The sequence below is a fragment of the Bos indicus genome, chromosome 19, assembly GCF_029378745.1.
Source record: "Bos indicus isolate NIAB-ARS_2022 breed Sahiwal x Tharparkar chromosome 19, NIAB-ARS_B.indTharparkar_mat_pri_1.0, whole genome shotgun sequence".
Lineage (NCBI taxonomy): Eukaryota > Metazoa > Chordata > Mammalia > Artiodactyla > Bovidae > Bos > Bos indicus.
Window position 1 is genome coordinate 63,913,421 of NC_091778.1, and position 22,087 is coordinate 63,935,507.

At 48.1% G+C, this 22,087-nt stretch overlaps 1 protein-coding gene across 3 annotated transcripts in view; it reads left to right on the forward strand.

Annotated features, from left to right (window-relative positions):
* Window positions 1-22,087, forward strand: part of PRKCA (protein kinase C alpha) — a 303,137-nt gene that overhangs the window by 31,802 nt on the left and 249,248 nt on the right. The window lies entirely within an intron of this gene.

A 22,087-nucleotide genomic window follows, 5' to 3' on the forward strand; every position in this document is an offset into this window, starting at 1 on the left:
GCTAACTTAAATTTAACTTTAGGTTATGCTAAAAATATTTTCTTATGTGTTTTCTTAGAGGTATTGGAAAACTGTTTCTGTAAACGAACTTTGGTTCTATTCTAAAACCCAATATTGTTTAGTCATTTACTACTTAAGGGGAGCTTAGAAAGAAATGTAACAGCTGCTTGGAGTCCATTTAAAGAATTGTCAGCTCCAGGATCTTTTTTCCCTTGACACCTTCCTCTTTCCCCTGAAAACCTTTAAATAGAGACTGTTTCCTTTTACTGCATTTAAAACCCTAAACTCTATTCAGTTTCTTCTGGTTGTTGAGGGTGGTGGCCTGTCTCTGAAGGCCCGCAGAAGGGACAGAAATGCACTGTGGGAGTATGCTGGTGTTAGTGTAGGTCCTCAAACACGGAAAGCCCCCCAGAGCAGTAGAATCCCCCCAAAATTAAGACTCCATCTTGAAATCCGCCCATAGCTCTATGAATGCAAGCTCAGTCAGATTTTCAAATGCCTTTATAAAATTATATAACAGAGGTGAAAGAGAGAGATCTGAATTATAACTTCATTGCATGAGCTAAACATGTAAGCCTTAACATTTGATGTCATTTTAATTCTAGGCTTAACAGGAAGGACTGTTTTGGGGTAAAAGTGTGGATTAGTTGGTGTGGATTAGTTCTGTGCCAAACATGCATACTTTCCTCTTTTTGTGAATTGCGTTAAACTCTTCAGGAGGAACAGAAAAAGGATACTTAAGCCTTACAAACAAGCCGTGCACCATAATATGTTTGTATCAGACAAAAAGCTGTGGACTTTTGCTTAAGATAATCTCAGTGACGGAAAATAATGACCAGGTCCTCAGGGGAGTGGGTGCAGGTGGGTGATTTGGCCTTCAGCAGGAGTTTGGCGTTAGTGGTAAAGAAACCCACCTGCTAATGCAGGAGATGTAAGAGGCTTGGGTTTGATCCCTGGGTTGGGAAGATCCCCTGGAGCGGGGCATGGCAGCCCCTCCAGTATTCTTGCCTGCAAAATCCCATGAACAGAGGAACCCGGCAGGCCACAGTCCACGGGGTCGCAAAGAGCTGGACACGCCTGAGCACCGAGCACAGCAAAGGGGCTGGGGGCGTCCTGGCCTCAGCAGCGGCAGATACAGCTCATCAGCACGAGGCCCCTGGTCGGTTTAGGTTGTCAGGTTGGGAACGTTCCAGAAGCTCTTGAGGCAGGCAGGTCAGCAGAGACTTGCTGTGTCGGCTACACAAACACCGCTCGTCCAGAAGATGAATTTGGACTAAGTATAACCACGGCTTCTTAGCTTCTTTAGGATGGGAGAACAATTAGAACATAAACAGGAGGATGTTTAGAACGTTCCATGGAGGGTGAAGAAAAAGCATCCCCATCGGGTGCTTGTGTCTGTCTGGAACAGGTGGAGCCCGTCTGAACCTGGGCCCCTCAGAAGCCCTTCATTTAAGGCTCATTTGTCTCCATCACTGAGGAAGCCACTGTGTGCGGTTAGGCCAGAGGCCAGAATTCGGCTCCAGTAACTTGGCAGTTAAGGTACGGGCTCCGGTCATGGTCCCGAGGCTCAGGGGGAGCGTGACAGCTCCGTCACAGGGAAGCACCTGAGGCAGGCAGTCCACGGCCGGCTCTGCGGGCGTTGGGAGGGCGGGGCGCCCGCCTGCAAGAAGGGGGGTGAGTGGTTATTGATTTGAACAAGCCCTCGCATGGGTCTCTGCAATTCTTGACTTTTTTTTTTTTTGGGAAGACAAAAACCGCAAACCTCACAACACCTACTGCATCTCTCCTGTTTGTCGGGGGTCCCAGATCCTCAGGAGGCTTGCCAGCTTCCTGTTCCTGGAGGCAGAAGTTCGGGGCTGGCTTCTTCGTGTTACGGGCTTGCTGGCAGTGGGCAGTAAACGTTCAGTAGGCTCTGCAGACTGTTTCAGTCCGTCGGATCCATCACATTTTCTCCTGCGTTTAGTGTCAGAGGTGCAGGTTCTGATGGCAGTTGGCAGTTTCTGAGAACTTGACGTCTGTTTCGTGTGAATCACCCTTTCAGAGGCACAGAGAGAAGCGAGGCCTGTTTTGAAATGTGTGCCTGTGGTTCTTGCAACGTGGCGAGGAGACGTGGCTTACATCGTGAGTGCTTAATTCTGTCTCCTGGAAAGTTTTGCAGAAGGATATAAATTTAAACGAGTTAAAGTTTTGGATTTTTGAAAAGTGCTTACCAGGAAGGAGCTGTTCTGGTGACATGAGTTAATGGTAATCAAACACAAATGATTAACCAGATGCTTGATTGTGCCAGTGTGATCCTAGCACGACATAATAACGGCTTGGAATTTGAAACTGAACTTGACCTGGTTATCTTCTGAGTATTTATGTGAATGAACGTCTTTTTGAATGTTGCCCTAAACATTCATATAGCTTTAAAAAGCCACCTTACATGTGACTACGATTAAGAAAGTGTCTCAGACAGGAAGGCAGCTTGTAAACCTGTGACAGATAGTCTAGTGAATGACTACAGTTCCTGAACAAGGAATTCATGATTTCAGGTTGTCTTATGTGGGCCACAGATACAATAGAAGTGGCTTAATAGGCTGTAAGCTGTTGTCAGGGTTTTGCAGTTACAGATTTCAGCATTAGACAGATATTTTCTGGACCACCTGTTGTACGTGGTGTCCTGTGGGTGTAGCATTGACTAAATCAGATGTGGCCCTACTTGTAAAGAAGTTCTGAAATCCATCCAGTTAAAAGCTGAATCAAACCAAGTTAAAAAAAAAAAAAACAAAAACAAATTCAGAGCTGGAGGTACTGGGGAGGCGGGTGAGCATCTGAACCCATTTATGTGTTGGTAGAACTAGTGACAGGCGATTAAGAGAGTTATGAGAACAGGATGGGATGTAAAAGCTATAAACCAAGATACTATCTTCCTGATGGCTCAGTGGGTAAGGAATCCGCCTGCAGTGCACAAGACCCAGGAGATGCAGGTTCGATCTCTGGGTCAGGAAGATCCCCTGGAGGAGGAAGTGGGAGCTCCAGTGTTCTTGCCTGGAGAATCCCATGGACAGAGGAGCCTGGTGGGCTACAGTCCAAAGGGTCGCAGAGAGTCGGACACGACTGAGCAGGCAGGCAGGGCACACATACAAATAATGTAAAGGAAGATCTGAACGCACAGATGACAACGAGAGGAAGTATCAGCGTGCTGGCATCTGCGTCTTTCAAAGTCGAGTCCACCAGTCCTGCCCCAAACGGAAGCGGTTCCTTTAGAAGGCTTCGGTTTCTCAACAGACTTCACCATCTCACACAGTCACAAGCTTTTGTTTTGCTGTAGGCAAGCAAGTTTAACGTCAATAAGAATGAATTCTCATGTGGAATATCATTTTCCTAAAATTATTTCTGTTTGTCTATGTCTGCATCTGTCCATCCATGTACAGAGATACCAAGAATGGTTTTTGTCTAGTGTTAATGACAAATCAACTCAAACAGCAACACGTATATTTTTGCATTTGTCCTTCTCTGCACTGCATACCTTCTTAAATACTTTTTTACTGCCAAAATTTTAAAAGTAGATAGTCCGGATGTTAGGAATATGAATTTTTTTCAAATTTTAATTTCTAAATTAAATACTTTTAATTTAATTTAAATTAAATTAATGTAATTTTATTTATTATTATTATTATTATTTTTAGAAATTTATCACCACTCTGTGGCCAAATCACTTTTATTTTCAAGTCACGCAAACTTCATAGTTAGTAGTTAATACTACCTTGAAACTTTGGTATGAATGATGACTTCCATTTTCTTAATAATTTCTTTTTTTTTTCTTTTTTTAAAATTTAAATTTATTTATTTTAATAGGAGGCTAATTACTTTACAATATTGTATTGGTTTTGTCATACATCAACATGAATCCAGCATGGGTATACATGTGTTTCCCATCCTGAACCCTCCTCCCACCTCCCTCCCTGTACCATCCCTCTGGGTCATCCCAGTGCACCAGCCCCAAGCATCCTGTATCCTGCATCAAACCTGGACTGGTGATTCGTTTCTTATATGATATTATACATGTTTCAATGCTATTCTCCCAAATCATCCCACCCTCTCCCTCTCCCACAGAGTCCAAAAGACTGTTCTATACATCTGTGTCTCTTTTGCTGTCTTGCATACAGGGTTATCATTACCATCTTTCTAAATTCCATATATATGCGTTAGTATACTGTATTGGTGTTTTTCTTTCTGGCTTACTTCACTCTGTATAATAGGCTCCAGTTTCATCCACCTCATTAGAACTGATTCAAATGTATTCTTTTTAATGGCTGAGTAATACTCCATTGTGTATATGTACCACAGCTTTCTTATCCATTTGTCTGCTGATGGACATCTAGGTTGCTTCCATGTCCTGGCTATTATAAACTGTGCTGCAATGAACATTGGGGTACACGTGCCTCTTTCGATTCTGGTTTCCTCAGCATGTATGCCCAGCAGTGGGATTGCTGGGTCATGAGGCAGTTCTATTTCCAGTTTTTTAAGGAATCTCCACACTGTTCTCCATAGTGGCTGTACTAGTTTGCATTCCCACCAACATTGTAAGAGAGTTCCCTTTTCTTCACACCCTCTGCAGCATTTATTGCTTGTAGACTTTTGGAGAGCAGCCATTCTGACTGGCGTGAAATGGTACCTCATTGTGGTTTTGATTTGCATTTCTCTGATAATGAGTGATGTTGAGCATCTTTTCATGTGTTTGTTAGCCATCTGTATGTCTTCTTTGGAGAAATGTCTATTTAGTTCTTTGGCCCATTTTTTGATTGGGTCATTTATTTTTCTGGAATTGAGCTGCAGGAGTTGCTTGTATATTTTTGAGATTAGTTGTTTGTCAGTTGCTTCATTTGCTATCATTTTCTCCCATTCTGAAGGCTGTCTTTTCACCTTGCTTATAGTTTCCTTTGTTGTGCAGAAGCTTTTAATTTTAATTAGGTCCCATTTGTTTATTTTTGCTTTTATTTCCAATATTCTGGGAGGTGGGTCATAGAGGATCCTGCTGTGATTTATGTTGGAGAGTGTTTTGCCTATGTTCTCCTCTAGGAGTTTTATAGTTTCTGGTCTTAACGTTTAGATCTTTAATCCATTTTGAGTTTATTTTTGTGTATGGTGTTAGAAAGTGTTCTAGTTTCATTCTTTTACATGTGGTTGACCAGTTTTCCCAGCACCACTTGTTAAAGAGATTGTTTTTTCTCCATTGTATATTCTTGCCTCCTTTGTCAAAGATAGGTGCATGGGTTTATCTCTGGGCTTTTTATTTTGTTCCATTGATCTATATTTCTGTCTTTGTGCCAGTACCATACTGTCTTGATGACTGTGGCTTTGTAGTAGAGCCTGAAGTCAGGCAGGTTGATTTCTCCAGTTCCATTCTTCTTTCTCAAGATTGCTTTGGCTGTTCGAGGTTTTTTGTATTTCCATACAAATTGTGAAATTATTTGTTCTAGCTCTGTGAAAAATACCGTTGGTAGCTTGATAGGGATTACATTGAATCTATAGATTGCTTATTGGAGAAGGAAATGGCAACCCACTCCAGTGTTCTTGCCTGGAGAATCCCAGGGACGGGGGAGCCTGGTGGGCTGCCGTCTGTGCGGTCTCACAGAGTCAGACATGACTGAAGCGACTTAGCAGCCCCAGCATAGATTGCTTTGAGTAGTATACTCATTTTCACTATATTGATTCTTCTGATCCATGAACATCGTATATTTCTCCATCTACCAGTGTCCTCTTTGATTTCTTTCACCAGTGTTTTATAGTTTTCTATATATAGGTCTTTAGTTTCTTTAGGTAGATACATTCCTAAATTTTCATATTTTCAGTTTACTCTCCCGCTGTGTGGAGGTCAGACTGTGGGGGGCCTGGTCACCACACTGCTGAGGCTGTCCTGCTGAAGGGTGGTGGCTGGGATGGAGGGGGGGGCGGCGGGGGTGAGAGTGAGAGCCGGGCTTCAGAGACCATGGGACTCAGGGAGGGTCAGAAGGATGGGACTCAGGGAGGGTTAGATGGACAGAGGAGGGGAGTGAGAGCTCCGCTTCAGAGACTACAAGGCTCAGTGAGGGTTAGAGGACGGGACTCAGTGAGGGTGAGACGGGCAGGGCTCAGTGAGGGTCAGATGGGCTGGAGTTGGGGAGTGAGAGCCTGGCTTCAGAGACGATGGGCCGCAGTGAGGAGGGAGCGTCCATGGCCCGCTGGGCGCCCAGCTGGCTTGCAGGAGGCTGGCTTGCCCTTCCTGGAGACAAGGCGTGTTGGGAAATGAGCCAGGCTCATGTCTGGTTTCTGACGCTGGACCAGGTGGCATTGGCCTTCAGTTTAGATCAATAACCTCAGAACGTCTGAGACATTATCTTCAGCTTGGCCTTTGAATGCGTCCTGGGGAGCCTGTCCCTCCCTAAGTTAAAAATTGTCAGCGTCTTCTGAGAAGAGGCTCCTTCTGTAACTTAGACTCAGGGAGGGCTGTGACTCACACAGGTTAGGGACCTCCAGGTGTGTTTCATCTGAGAAGAGGCTCCCTCTGTACCTTAGACTCAGCGGGGGCTGTGACTCATACAGGGTGGGAACCACTAAGTATGTTTCATCACTGAGGCCGCTCAGTAGTTGCTTGTTGCAGCCTTACGAAGCACAAGAATATGAAGGGATGGAAATTTCCTGCTCAGCTTTATAGTAGGGAGTTTAAGCTTCTCCGAAAAGCACTTTCTCAGGATGTCTTCATTGACTTGTGTCTGAAAGCTGCTTTGGCACACTGCTTTGCCTTTTCAGTGGTCACACCTGGTAATCACTAGCATATCCCTGTGCTAGTAACTTATGTAACTATGCTGTGAGATTGGAATTCGCTTTCCCATTTTACAGATGGGAAGCTGAAGCTTAGAAAAGGCAGGTTAGTCGTAGGTAGTGATCGAGCGTCAGGGAGCGTCTGCAGTCTGAGCCAACCTCTTCTGTGGAATGCCCCTGCACAGGCTCGTCGTAAGGCTCCCCCTCTTATTCTTCCGATTTGTGTCCTGTCTTCTCTGTAGACAAGATGCCTTTTATCCTCCACAGCAGGACTCCATCAGGAAAGCTCATACCTCATCTTGTTTTGGAGACGGTGGAATGCTCAGATGCACAGAGCGTCGTTGCTCCGTGTGGCGCCCTGGCCTCCCACTCCAGCTTTCCTAGTCAGCTCTGAGTTTGTGGTGGCGCTGCTGGTTTTTTGTTTTGTTTTGTTTTTAGGTTGTGATTGCATTACACCTTGTTAGCATGTTGACTTTTTGAAGTGGTCACTTAGGCTCAGCCGGTATGACGAATGGGCAGTTATCTGCAGCTTGCTCTGGACTCTTGCTTTAATGACTGAGAGCACCGTCTGTTTATGTACCATCACTTGCCTGATCAGCTTTACGAGGAAACGCATACGGCCTCGGATCATCTGCCAGTGGGGGCACCTCTGCCTCCCTCAGCGCAGACTGTGGTCTCCCGGTCCCCTTCCTGATGCTGTCTTCCTACAGCTCCTGGTCAGGGACTGCTCCTTCATCACCAGAAAGAGGAGGCGGTGTCAGAGGGGGTCCCAGAGTCCTTCTGGTAGCCAATACAGCTCCTCCTCTTATGAAATTTTATTTTTATCATGAAATTATAGACAGAAAAATGAATGTAACAATAGCCTTCAGATGTAGGATGAAATATCTCAACTCCAAAAAAAAAAAATAAATAAAAAGGGAAATAAACAAAAATCAAATGTTTGAAAAGAATTCATAGCACTCCTAAAAATGCAGTTAAGTACATCAGTGTTGTGGTGTTGCGACGGCCAAGAATGGGGCTTGGCATCGAACAGATGGTGAATTTTATTGAATGAATGTTCAGGGAGGCAGGCAGATGAATGCTGTTGAGTGTAAGCTGTATTTCTAGCATCATCTAGCAGGGACTTGATCACTGCATTGTGAGTAGACACCTAACGACAAGTCGTAGGATTCGTTTCAGTACCAAAATGACAGACCCTGAGAGAAGAGTGAAGTGTATATTGAAAAGTCAAGCTTTCAAGATCATGTTATGTCTTATTTTTTTTGGAAATATTAAATAGGAGCTGACATTTTGAATTAATATAAGTTGTATCATGGTCATAGTTCTTAAACTCTTAGGTCTCGGGACTCCTTTACACTAAATTATTGGAAATTCCAAACGGCTTTTGTTTATCTGGATTTTATCTACCAATATTCACCTTATTACAGATTAAAAATGGGAAGTTTTTAATTGATAAGAAAATAGCAATGATAAACCCTTCACATGCGAACACGAGTTACATAATTTTGTGATAAAGAAGTGTATTTTTCAAAACAAAATTGAGTGTTACCTACTAGAAATTTAACATCTGGTTAATGAAACATGCTTGGACTCTCGGCTCCTTTTGCTTTCAACCTGTTGATGCCTTTGAAGTATATGTTGAACATATAATAGTACAAAGGGGGAGTATCCACCTTCTCAGGTGATTGGAGCTGTCCTTCATTGACAGTAGGCAGGTCAGGTGATTGGAGCTGTCCTTCATTGACAGTAGGCAGGTCAGGTGATTGGAGCTGTCCTTCATTGACAGTAGGCAGGTCAGGTGATTGGAGCTGTCCTTCATTGACAGTAGGCAGGTCAGGTGATTGGAGCTGTCCTTCATTGACAGTAGGCAGGTCAGGTGATTGGAGCTGTCCTTCATTGACAGTAGGCAGGTCAGGTGATTGGAGCTGTCCTTCATTGACACTAGGCAGGTCAGGTGATTGGAGCTATCCTTCATTGACACTAGGCAGGTCAGGTGATTGGAGCTATCCTTCATTGACAGTAGGCAGGTCAGGTGATTGGAGCTGTCCTTCATTGACAGTAGGCAGGTCAGGTGATTGGAGCTATCCTTCATTGACACTAGGCAGGTCAGGTGATTGGAGCTGTCCTTCATTGACAGTAGGCAGGTCAGGTGATTGGAGCTATCCTTCATTGACAGTAGGCAGGTCAGGTGATTGGAGCTGTCCTTCATTGACAGTAGGCAGGTCAGGTGATTGGAGCTGTCCTTCATTGACAGTAGGCAGGTCAGGTGATTGGAGCTGTCCTTCATTGACAGTAGGCAGGTCAGGTGATTGGAGCTGTCCTTCATTGACAGTAGGCAGGTCAGGTGATTGGAGCTGTCCTTCATTGACAGTAGGCAGGTCAGGTGATTGGAGCTGTCCTTCATTGACAGTAGGCAGGTCAGGTGATTGGAGCTGTCCTTCATTGACAGTAGGCAGGTCAGGTGATTGGAGCTGTCCTTCATTGACAGTAGGCAGGTCAGGTGATTGGAGCTGTCCTTCATTGACACTAGGCAGGTCAGGTGATTGGAGCTATCCTTCATTGACACTAGGCAGGTCAGGTGATTGGAGCTATCCTTCATTGACAGTAGGCAGGTCAGGTGATTGGAGCTGTCCTTCATTGACAGTAGGCAGGTCAGGTGATTGGAGCTATCCTTCATTGACACTAGGCAGGTCAGGTGATTGGAGCTGTCCTTCATTGACAGTAGGCAGGTCAGGTGATTGGAGCTATCCTTCATTGACAGTAGGCAGGTCAGGTGATTGGAGCTGTCCTTCATTGACAGTAGGCAGGTCAGGTGATTGGAGCTGTCCTTCATTGACAGTAGGCAGGTCAGGTGATTGGAGCTGTCCTTCATTGACAGTAGGCAGGTCAGGTGATTGGAGCTGTCCTTCATTGACAGTAGGCAGGTCAGGTGATTGGAGCTGTCCTTCATTGACAGTAGGCAGGTCAGGTGATTGGAGCTGTCCTTCATTGACACTAGGCAGGTCAGGTGATTGGAGCTATCCTTCATTGACACTAGGCAGGTCAGGTGATTGGAGCTATCCTTCATTGACAGTAGGCAGGTCAGGTGATTGGAGCTGTCCTTCATTGACAGTAGGCAGGTCAGGTGATTGGAGCTGTCCTTCATTGACAGTAGGCAGGTCAGGTGATTGGAGCTGTCCTTCATTGACAGTAGGCAGGTCAGGTGATTGGAGCTGTCCTTCATTGACAGTAGGCAGGTCAGGTGATTGGAGCTGTCCTTCATTGACAGTAGGCAGGTCAGGTGATTGGAGCTGTCCTTCATTGACAGTAGGCAGGTCAGGTGATTGGAGCTATCCTTCATTGACAGTAGGCAGGTCAGGTGATTGGAGCTGTCCTTCATTGACAGTAGGCAGGTCAGGTGATTGGAGCTGTCCTTCATTGACAGTAGGCAGGTCAGGTGATTGGAGCTGTCCTTCATTGACACTAGGCAGGTCAGGTGATTGGAGCTATCCTTCATTGACACTAGGCAGGTCAGGTGATTGGAGCTATCCTTCATTGACAGTAGGCAGGTCAGGTGATTGGAGCTGTCCTTCATTGACAGTAGGCAGGTCAGGTGATTGGAGCTGTCCTTCATTGACAGTAGGCAGGTCAGGTGATTGGAGCTGTCCTTCATTGACAGTAGGCAGGTCAGGTGATTGGAGCTGTCCTTCATTGACAGTAGGCAGGTCAGGTGATTGGAGCTGTCCTTCATTGACAGTAGGCAGGTCAGGTGATTGGAGCTGTCCTTCATTGACAGTAGGCAGGTCAGGTGATTGGAGCTGTCCTTCATTGACAGTAGGCAGGTCAGGTGATTGGAGCTGTCCTTCATTGACAGTAGGCAGGTCAGGTGATTGGAGCTGTCCTTCATTGACAGTAGGCAGGTCAGGTGATTGGAGCTGTCCTTCATTGACAGTAGGCAGGTCAGGTGATTGGAGCTGTCCTTCATTGACAGTAGGCAGGTCAGGTGATTGGAGCTGTCCTTCATTGACAGTAGGCAGGTCAGGTGATTGGAGCTGTCCTTCATTGACAGTAGGCAGGTGAATCTCGCAGGTGGCTTGCAGCATAGACCGTGAGGCTGTATCTGTGTCCGTGGTCTTGGGTATTGAGCAGTTCTTCTAAGTGCTTGTGATCTTCTTTAGTTTGGCCGATACTAACTTCATTTAGTCCTGTGGGTCTTTTAAGTGTTGACACATCATTATAAAACATCAAAAAGTTACAGTTAATACCACTGTCCATCTCATCACAAACCTTTTGGGTCTTAGGAAGCTGTCAAGCTCATGGCAGATGGAAGCCTTCGAAAGTCCTATTTTTCACTTGCAAGCTTGATTTTATCACTGGCGATAAACACTGTCAGTTATTTTCCACGAAGTGACAGCTCACTTCATTTTCATGCAAGTATCTGCCAGATCTCCAAGTCTGAATACCCATAGTTTGGTAGCTCTTTCAAGTGAGAACAGCACTCCATAGAAAGAGTGGAATGTGACAACCGTCACCCGTGGAGAGCAGCCAAAGCGCTTTAATGCAAGTAGAATGTGAACATGGGCTTCAAGTGCATCATCAAGGCTTTCTTAAATATGGAACTGGCTTTACAGAGGCTCAGCTTCCCTGGTGGCTCAGATGGTAAAAAATCTGCCTGCCAATGCAGGAGACATGAGTTTGATCCCTGGGTCAGGAAGATGCCCTGGAGAAGGAAATGGCAACCTGCTCCAGTGCGCTTGCCTGGAGAATCCCACGGACAGAGGAGCCTGGCGGGCTACAGTCCGTGGTGTAGAAAAGACCTGGGAGCTGGTGGTGGGATGAGTGTCTTGCCTGTCCATCCGCCTGGTGATTCCTGCTAAGGCACGGGCTGTCTTGTTACCACAAATGCTTTTTCACCATCAGGGCTGATGTCAACACAGGGAAGTAGGAAAATATGACTTTACTCTCATCAGGAAAAGTTTTGTTCACTTGGACCCTTGGAGGTCAGTGGCCCACACTTTAAGGCTTTGGAGAAGCCACAGTAAGATCCCCACGTCATAGACACTGTAGCGGTGGTCTAGGACATCCACCACTGAGGCTTCCTGTTTCCTTTAGAAATGCACGCAGGTCCAGAACATCACCACCATTCTGCTTCTGGTGTCCTAACGGCGGTCTGCATCCACGGCCTGTAGCAGCAGACGGCTGACAGCTCCCTGGGGCAGGTTGGATGGCAGAGGGCTGGGAAGCCTCACAGTGGGATAATCCCACGAGTGAGTCGCCCACGGGCGCATAACCAGATTGTAAAGTGGATCTCCCTTTAGTCAGCGGCTTAGTTGAAAAACAGAACGACACAGTTAAAAATTACAGTTCTCCAAAATAGACACTTTGTGCAAACTTCTAACTAGCATTTAGTTGAGGGTGTATCTGGGGCTGCCTTGAGGATTTTCATAAAGCCTTTGTCTTTGGAATGTAACATTGTTATTAAGGGTGTCAGTAATTTCTCTTCGGAAGTGTTCACAGTGCACCAGACCCTGAAAAAGGCGAAGAGCCAAGGTTGCCTCTCTCAGGAGCATCCGTCCAGCGAACAGTTCCCCTCTTCCTGTGTGCCATTCCAGAGCCCCTTTAACTCCTCGTGGGCGGTCACCTAATCAGCTGTGAAGATACCTGTGGCAGGATGTGTGGAGCAGCTGCTCAATGCTGCCTCCCATTTAAAGTTTGATGACGGTTTTCCTCACAAGTCCTTTATTTTTGTTTTTATTGGAGTATACTTGCTTTGCTGCTGCTGCTGCTGCTGCTGCTCCGTGCGACCCCACGGACAGCAGCCCCCCAGGCTCCCCCGTCCCTGGGACTCTCCAGGCAAGAGCACTGGAGTGGGTCGCCATTTCCTTCTCCAGTGCATGAAAGTGAAAAGGGAAAGTGAAGTCGCTCAGCCATGTCCGACTCTTAGCGACCCCATGGACTGTAGCCCACCAGGCTCCCCCATCCATGGGATTCTCCAGGCAAGAGCACTGGAGTGGGGTGCCACTGCCTTCTCCGGTACTTGCTTTACAATGGTGTTAGTTTCTGCTGAACAGCACAGTTATCTATCGTTGTTTAGTCACCCAGTCGTATTCGACTCTTTGTGACCCCATGGACTGCAGTATGCCAGGCCTCCCTGTCCTTCACCATTTCCCGGAGTCTGCCACCAAGTTCATGTCCATTGAGTCAGTGGTGCCATCCAACCATCTCATCCTCTGTTACCCCTCTTCCTCCTGCCCTCAATCTTTCCCAGCATCAGGGACTTTTATAATGAGTCAGCTGTTCTCATCAGGTGACCAAAATACTGGGACTTCAGTTTCAGCATCAGTCCTTCCAATGATATTAAGGGTTGATTTCCTTTAGGATTGACTGGTTTGATCTTGCCGTCCAAGGGACTCTCAGGAGTCTTCTCCAGCACCACAGTTTGAAGGCTTCGGGTCTTCGTTGCCCTGCCGTCTTTACAGTCCAGCCCTCATAACTGCCTGACCGTTGGGAAGACCTTAGTCTTGACTATTAGAATCCGCTGTATGTGCACACACCCCCCTTTGGGGACTTCCTTCCCGCAGGTCACCACAGAGCCCTGAGTGGAGCCCCAGGTTCTCATTAGTTACCTGTTTTATGTATGGTGTCAGTAGTGTACATGCAGCAATCCCAGTGCTTTAAAAAGGAAGTGAGTTAACGTGCTTCAGGGCGCTGGGTCTCTGCTGCTCTCCCTGGGTGGTGAGAGCTCTGCGCCCAGGCGGGCGGCCCGGCGGCCCAGGGCTTGCGCATCCCCCGGGGCGGGGGGTTCCGGCTGCATGCCCTCGCCCCCTCTCCTGCTCTGTTGGCCTTTCTGGCCTGCTGGGCGGGGGAGGAGTCACCCTCTGCTCCCAGCGGAGCGGTGGAGCGTCTGCGCACGTGGCGGCCACCGGCCGCGGGGAGGGTTTCCGGGCCCCCCTGCCCGCCAACTCTTGTGTTCTCGCACCTTCCGCCGGCTGCTGCTGTGCATGGGCCCTGGACGTGCTCTCCACAAAGAAGACTGCCTGGCCCCACTCCCGAAGCCTGCCAGCCCTCCTCGCCCACGGCTCTGATTGGTGTTGGGTGTCCCTCCTGCCGCCCGCAGCCCTTATTTTTAGGGCCGTGGTTAATGTCTCCCGTGTGTGAAATGGGAAAGGTGAGCCGCGGCCACTGGAACTGGAGACGCGGGGTTTTTAGGCCACTCTTCTCCCGTCACGTGGCCCCGTCGGTCTCTTGGGTTACAGAGGTTACAGAAAAAGTGCCCCCCGGGGGCCGGGAGGGGCGGAGCAGCCCCCGGCGCCGGAGCGGATCGGTAACTGGAGCCGGGGCGCACCCCTGGGGCCAGGACTCCGCTTACAGCCCCTCCGGGGCCTCCTCTCTGCTCGGGAACCGGCTCCCTGTCGAGGTGGTCCTGGGGGAGCGTGCACGCCCAGCAAGCGACGTGCCTGTCTGGTCCCAGGGTGGGCTCAGGGGAGGCTGGTGTGCCTTGGGTGATCTGGCCCAGGCACTGCAACAGGCAGCGGGGCTCCTTCTCAGGTGGGTGTCAGTGGACCTTTAAGATAAAGTCAAGGGAGAGTGGTTTCCTGAAATAAATAAAATGAACCGTGGTGATAGTGGTTAGAACTGTTTTCCCCCTTAGGGAGGCCGAGCAGCTGTGTGGGGACCCGAGGTCCCTCTGGTTGGTGAGCACCACGGTTTGTGTCCTGGGGCTGGGGTCCCTGCAGTTGGTGAGCACCAAGGTTTGTGTCCTGGGGCTGGGGTCCCTGCGTTTTTGAGCACCAGGGTTCTGTGTCCTGGGCCCTCCTCCCCAGCCTGTGGAGCTGACAGCTCATCCTCTGCAGTCCTTCAGGAGACCCCCTTCTCCTCCTGCCTCAGCATACACTGCAGCCCCTGTAGCTCTGGTAGCAGTTCTTTTACTCAAGTGTGAATGTTTGATGGCAGGAGCCCTGTGGGAGGAGTCTGTGCTGATGGCCCCTGTGCCCCCAGCACGTGCACGGAGCCCAGGGCTTGGCGGGACCAGGCGCCGGTCATCTGCCCAGCGGGCGGCTCAGCACTGTCCCGCCCCGATGTGCCGGGGGTGCGGCCAGCTCACGGGGGGCCCGGGGGCCAGGTGGTGCCAGACTCCTGCCTGAGCCGGGATGAGCTTTCTCCCCGCCGTATCCGACCCGTGCTCTATGCTTCAGACCCCTGAAACTCTTCCTGAACTTGAAGATTTGAAAGTAAAAACATTCACTGAAGGTTTTTAGTGTTTTTTTTTTAAATATATTTTTAATCGCTTTATAATGCTGTGTTGGTTTCTGCCATTCACTGAAGGTTTTTATTTTTTTATTTTTTTTTAATATATTTTTAATCGCTTTGTAACGCTGTGTTGGTTTCTGCCGTACATCAGCATGAGTCAGTCTTAGGTCTGCCCCTGCCCCTCCTCCTGGAACCTCCTTCCCACCCCGAGGTCGTCACAGAGGTGGTCACAGAGCACCGAGCTCAGCTCCCTGTGTCAGTCGGCAGCTGCCCACCGGCTCCTGTTTTGCACGTGGGAGTGTGTGCACGTCAGGGCTACTCTCTCAAGTTGCCCCGCCCTCTCCTTTCCCCGCTCTGTCCACACGGCTGCTCTCTGTGTCTGCATCTCTATTCCTGCTCTGGAAATAGGTTCATCAGCACCATTTTCCTGGATTCCGTATATATGTGTGAGAGCTTTTAGTGTCTTAACAGGTCATCACTTAGGGCCTGGACAGTGAGTCAGTACTAATCTAAGCTTTCTCCTGTGCATGGGACCACATTTTAGAAAAGGCTTTGCTGCTGCTGCTAAGTCACTTCAGTCGTGTCTGACTCTGTGCAACCCCATAGACGGCAGCCCACCAGGCTCCCCTGTCCCTGGGATTCTCCAGGCAAGAACGCTGGAGTAGGTTGCCATTTCCTTCTCCAATGCATGAAAGTGAAAAGTGAAAGTGAAGTCACTCAGTCGTGTCCGACTCATAGCGACCCCATGGACTGCAGCCTACCAGGCTCCTCCATCCATGGGATTGTCCAGGCAAGAGTACTGGAGTGGGGTGCCATTGCCTTCTCCCAGAAAGGGCTTTGGGGAACTACAAAATTGTTTTGAAACTGAAAACGAATATATTCTAGTACACATTGCTGAAAAGTTTCCTCAGCTCTTCTCCTGGGGTTATAAATCATCAGATGCTGGCTTTTAAATGATTAAGCATATGACTGTCATATTAGTTACAAAAAGCGAATGCCTACTCAAACCAGTTGAAGTCATCACGGTGGACTGTGTGTATAAGAACACGCAGGGCACTTTGGGGCAGGGGCTGCAAGAGGGTGAACTGGATCTGGCTGTTCAGGACCAAGCATGAGGCCCCCGGGGCTCACTCCCTCCCTGAACTGGCTCATTCTCTGCGTAGCAGTGAGGCTTTCTGCACGTCCCTGCTCACAGGTTCTAAAGCAGCCCTGTCAGGTCCTGAGAGTGCCAACACCCAAGTTTAAGCGGTGGCAGGCAGGTGTGGGCTTACATTCCCAGCAGAGAGAGTTTGGTTGGTTGGTCCAGCCTGGTCACTGCCCACCGTGATCCAGTGAGGAAGGAGTCCGGGAACCCACAGCTGGGGGGCTGTCCTGAGACCCCAGGGTCTGGGAGCCGCCTCGATCCTGGGACAGCCTGGAGGCAAGGCTGCACGGCTCAGAGCGCCCGGGGCTGGTCCCGCCTCAGCTCCGCATCTCCCCCTTGCTCTCCTCTCCGTGTGCTGGGGCCGGGGGCTCCTCGTGTTCTCCCAGGGCCTGGAGGACCATGCTTGAGTGTGAGATGGGATTTCCTGGAGCGAGGGTGTGGGTCATGCAGACAGCCCAGATGGTCTCTGTCACAGGCTGCTGAAACTGTAATTTGGTCCAAGTCGCAGAGTGTCCGTGGACAGCTCTAGAGCAAACGACAGGAAAGGAGTGTCAGGAGCAGGAAACACATCTGGGGCTTGGTGTGTTTTTGAGTTTGCGGGAGTTTGGGGAGGAGGTGGGTGGTGGAGGGATGAGGTATGAGGGATGCTCTTCTCCCAGAGGGCATAGTTTTTTCCAGCCATTTTGTATTTCAAAAATATTCCTTCGATAGGGCCCTTTGGTAATGTGGTCTTAATGCCAGGTTTAAGTCTGGCAGATTGTGGCTGGCCGTTGGCTGGCTTTACCCAGTTGCACCAAGGATAGTTCCAATTTCATGCTGTGCCGTCCAGAGACCTGTTTAACAGGTGGGTACCTGTGATTGCATTAAACTGATCGGGTAAAGGGTCATGTCCTAGATCTAACATTTGAAATCCTCTCCATTAGGCTAGCACACGCAGATCTTCATGTTTTGCTGAAGCTTAACCATTTTTGATGACTCACTCTGACCCTAATCTCTATTTTAATTTTTATAATTGCTCTCAGTAACCACCTCTCCGGGCTGTCTGCTGAATGTTAGGACCGGTGTCCCTTTCTTTCATGACAGACAGAATCGGGTCATTTGATTCAGAAAGGGAGTTTGTTTTCCCTCTGACTTCTATTATGAAAGCACTGAGGAATTCCCCAGTAGGAACATTGTGGAAAATATTTGGAAATGAAGGAATTAAAGTGGTGTCAGGTCCCTGTGGCTCTGGGATTCTGTTACCCTGGTTGACTGTTTCCAGAATCTCAAAATGAATACTGGGCTCTCACTTCAGGCCTTTGCTCCACAATTGCCGGGAACTGTTCTGTCCACGAGACGGGGCCTGTCACTGTCCTGAGTTAGAAAGTCCAGCACAGACAGGCTCCTTCTTTGTCAGTATCACCATCAAACTCGACATTAGTCGATCTTGAAAATTTCTGTTTTGGGCAAATTTCTTTAAAATTTGTTGTGCAGAACGAGCTCATGGCTGGCACGGCAGACATGATCATGGCCTCTTTCATGTCGTATCACTTGATACACACCTCTGGACTCCAGGGGTCTTTTGCAGAATGAAAGTCCACAGTTACCTATAAGGTAACTTCCCACTCAGCACATCAGAGTCCAGGTCTGAGAGACTCAGTTTTGTCCTTTCAGGGTCTTAACAGGTAGAATGTAAGTTACATTATCTCTGTCCCCAGCATGCACGCGCTAATGCCTAAGATGGTAGTTGCTTAATAAGTACTATTGAATAAAAGAAAAGGAAAAAATGAATAGATGCATGGTGACTATTCTGAAAATCTTGTAAGATGAAATTGTGTTTGGAGCCAGCCAGAGTCTGACCTGTGTCACCTGGGGTCTGTTTTGAAGATGGAGGATTAGAGCTTCTCGTGTTAATTGTAATCTGAAGTCCAGGTTTCTTCTCTGCAGGACACTTAGCCACAGAAGGCTGGCCTCTTTCTTTTCCCTGCTCATTTGGCCCAGGACCGCCTACTTGCCTAATCAGTTTAAGCGCTTCCCTCTTAGGCCACTAATCCTATTTCTCCAGCTGAGAAGCGGCAGAGTGATAGCAATGTGTCCCATAGCTATTAAGAGATGATACTGCCTTGCACATAAAGTACTTTTTTTTTTTTCCTTTGCAAAAGGATGATTAAGCAGAAATTTAATTTTCATCTGTGCCTTGGCTTTTTTGTGATGTTTCCTTATCTTCTGGTGAGGTCGGGGGAGGAGCATCGTTCTTACCGTGGTGATGATATGATTTTCAGCATCTTAACAGGATGCTTTTTCTCCTCCGTGCTTGCACTTCATCAACCCGTCATGAATTCTGGTTGCCACAGAGAGAGGAGACAGCATGAACCGAAGCTGTCTTTGGCTTGTAGTCTTTTCTGAAAGATTAATTGGAAATAAGCGCATTTTATGGTATTTGCTAACAATAGGCTCCAAATTCCTACATGTCAGATTTTCTCATTGAATGCCCCCCTCCCCCCGCTCCTGTTTATATATGCAGAGAAAGCTTCATTAAAGCTGAGACCATTCTAATTCAGTTACAAGCAGGCAGTCAACCCCTGCTGAACGTGCTGGTGAAAATCCAGATAAGTGCCGATGAGACGGAGGTGGTGAGACGCCCCTTGCTGCTTGTAGTTTAACCAGTAAATACTTAGGATTTTTCAAATTAGTTATTGCAACTGCTTACCCAGTGGTGATGGGGTTCCTTGAGGTATGAGTACTTTTGCTTCTGGATCTTGAATTCCTACCATTACATTTCCGTCTGTGGGACGCACGGGTGTTGTTATCATTCTCTGAGCTTTTGTGTGTCTACAGTATTTGCCATCACCATAATCGTGGCTGTCTTCATCATGTTGAGTCATTCTGTCCTCTGATCCAGCTTCTGAGATTCATTCCTTAAGTTATCTTAAATATGGAAGACTTTTGCACAATAAGTTTGTCCATTGCTGATTTACTTAAAACAGCAAGGAATTGGACGCATCCTTTATATTCAGCTTTAAGGGAAATGATTTAGTGATAATCAGTACTGAATAGTCAATCCTAAAGAAAGTAACCCTGAATATTCATTGGAAGGACTGATGCTGAAGCTCCAATACTTTGGCCACCTGATGCAAAGAACCGACTCATTAGAGAAGACCCTGATGCTGGAAAGATTGAGGGCAGGAGGAGAAGGGGGTGACAGAGGATGAGATGGCTGGATGTCCACTGACTCGATGGACGTGAATCTGGCAAACTCCAGGAGCAGTGAAGGATGGAAGCCTGGTGTGCTGCAGTCCGTGGGGTCGCACAGAGCTGGGCACGACTGAGGGACTGAACAACAGCAGTGCCAAGCACTGCAGGAGACTGAATTTCCTTTCAGATCCCTGTTAGGATGAACAGGAAAAAGTGCTCACGGAGGTAGACCCTGCTGCTTGTGACAAACTATATTCACAGTATGGTTAGTGATTAAACACAAATCTCCAGGTAAAACCTGAACGGTGACGGTGGTAACTGATGAGATGATAGTTAACTGATTTTCTGCATTTTTCGTTTTTTTTTTTTTAAAGGAATCACATTGTATAAAGAAACAGCATGTATATACTTTAAAGTGAACAAGACTTAGCTAGAAATGAATGCTTTGGTAATAAAAGTAACTCTTCAAAGGCATCCTCTTGGGTGTGGAAGTCTCTTCTCCACATTTGGGGGCAGGGCTGCCAGGAGGTGAAAGAGGTCCCGGGTGACAGCCCACTGGTGCCCCAGTTCCTGAGTGAGGGGGTTGGTGGCCACAGAGGGAGGCTTCCCGAGTGGGTGGGAGCCCCCCACCCCGCCGAGGCGCCTGCGCTCCTGCTCCTGGGCCAGCTCACTGGTATTTAGCTTGATTCTGTTACCCTTATACTTAATGCTGTGAGCTGTGGATGCAGTCAGGCTTGGCTAGAATAGCAAGGTCTGTCCTGATGGTAGAGACAGCAGAGGCAAAAACAAATACCAATAAGCAATAACAAAGCCTTAGATTTAGAATGCAGTGTGGTCTTTCTAAAACATGTATATCCCTGATTCTTTCTGATAAAGGAAGGCGGGATGGCTGTAGGCCTGTGGGACCAGAGCCAGGCTGAGTACTCGTCCCGCTCGTGCGTCCTCTCACCATAAGGTGGGGACAGTGTGACGTGCCTGGTGGGCCCTGTGCGTGTTAAGCGAGACGGGGCTCTCGAGCTGTCGGTGCAGTGCGCTCGTAGAGCGTGCTCGGTGGTTGATGGTCGTGACCTAACGAGGGAATCGTGCTCAAGACCCGGAGCATGCCGTGTCACGGGGCGCGTCTGTTACACTGGCTTGGAGTAGAAGTCCTTGTCCATGGTTCCGTGGAAGCACAGGTGAACAGCAGCATGATGGCAAATAAGCTCCATGGAGGGAGACTTTTTTTCCTCATGAACTTGGTAGCAGAGAAAATGGTAACACAAGCTTGCAGTGTAATGATATTACTTTAAATTAATATGACAACGAGAACCTAATTATCTTGTTTTGCTCTCTACTTCATATAATATAATTTTGTAATCCAATCTCTTGAGTGTTTTGAAGGGAAGAAATTTGTAAAATGCACTTGTTTGTATCAGTGGAGTTCTGTTATTTAAGGACTGAACTTAAATATGCGGGCTTCCCAGGTGGTGCTAGTGGTAAACAATCTGCCTGCCAGTGAGGAAACGAAGAGACTTGGGTTCCGTCCCTGGGTCGGGAAGATCTCCTGGAGGAGGGCAGAGCGACCCACCCCAGTATTCTTGCCCGGAGAACCCCATGGCCAGGGGACCCTGGTGGGCTACAGTCCATGGGGTCGCAGAGTCGGGCACGACTGAAGCGACTGAGCGCATGCACTGCAGCGCTGTTCTAGGAAGGCAGAGGCGCGCTCAGCAGGGACTGCAGGAGCCGTGTCAGTGCAGGCTTTGGGACGCTGTGTGTCAGTGGCTGCAGAGCATGTCGGCTCCTTGGGCTAGGCACCACTGCCTTTGCAGAGCCTGGAATGTTCTTTGCACGTCGTGGTGAGTAACTGGTAAACTACTTGTCTGTCCAGTTCCTTAAAGAGTCGAGCCTAAAACTACCCTGATGAGAAAAGAAAAGAAAAGAACACAACCACTTCATTCTTTACAGTGGGATGGGTTTAAGAATTTGTGGGAACGAGTGGTCTTCACTCCTCAACGTTCGTAACGCGCACCAGCACCTTCTTGTCCCTCTTCCCTTTTTGTTTCTGCTCCTCTCCAGGGGTTGCACCTTTGCTCTGCTCACACAAATCCAACGTCTCCTGGCTGGCTTACTGACTGAGTGCGGTCTCTGGTCCCACTCACACAAAGAGCTGTATGTTTTCATGCAACAGTCATGTTCTTTTTCTTGGTTTTCATGGTTGCATATATTACGTCAGTCTGGGGAGCTGGAAGGAAATCGAACAGGGTGTTGGAATGAGAGTCCCTTTGTGAAAAGTGAAAGTGTTACTTGCTCAGTTGTGTCCGACTCATTGAGACCCCATGGCCTGTACCCCCCCAGGCTCCTCTGTCCATGGCATTCTCCCTCCAGGCAAGAATACTGGAGTGGGTCATCCTGCCCTTCTCCAGGGGATCTTCCCAACCAGTCTGAGCCACCAGGGAAGCCTGAGAGTACTTTTAGCTCTGTTTAAGGAAAGGTTTCACCTTGAGTAGTGAAATGAACCTAAAAATTTGCCATGAAATGACTGGCCAAACAGTCTTGGTCCTCACTGTGCCTAGGTTGATGGCCTTTTTTCTCAGCTGAGCTCACCTGAAAATGGAAAGCTGTTCGGAAATTTAGTCTGAAAAATTCTTCAATACTTTCCATTCCCAGAACGTGTCCTCTGAGAGCCAGGTAAGTTTTACAGCAGGAATTTAGAAGTTATGGAACTTGAGGTGGCCCCCGATAAAGAGAGCTTCCCAGACTCTTAATCACAAGCAG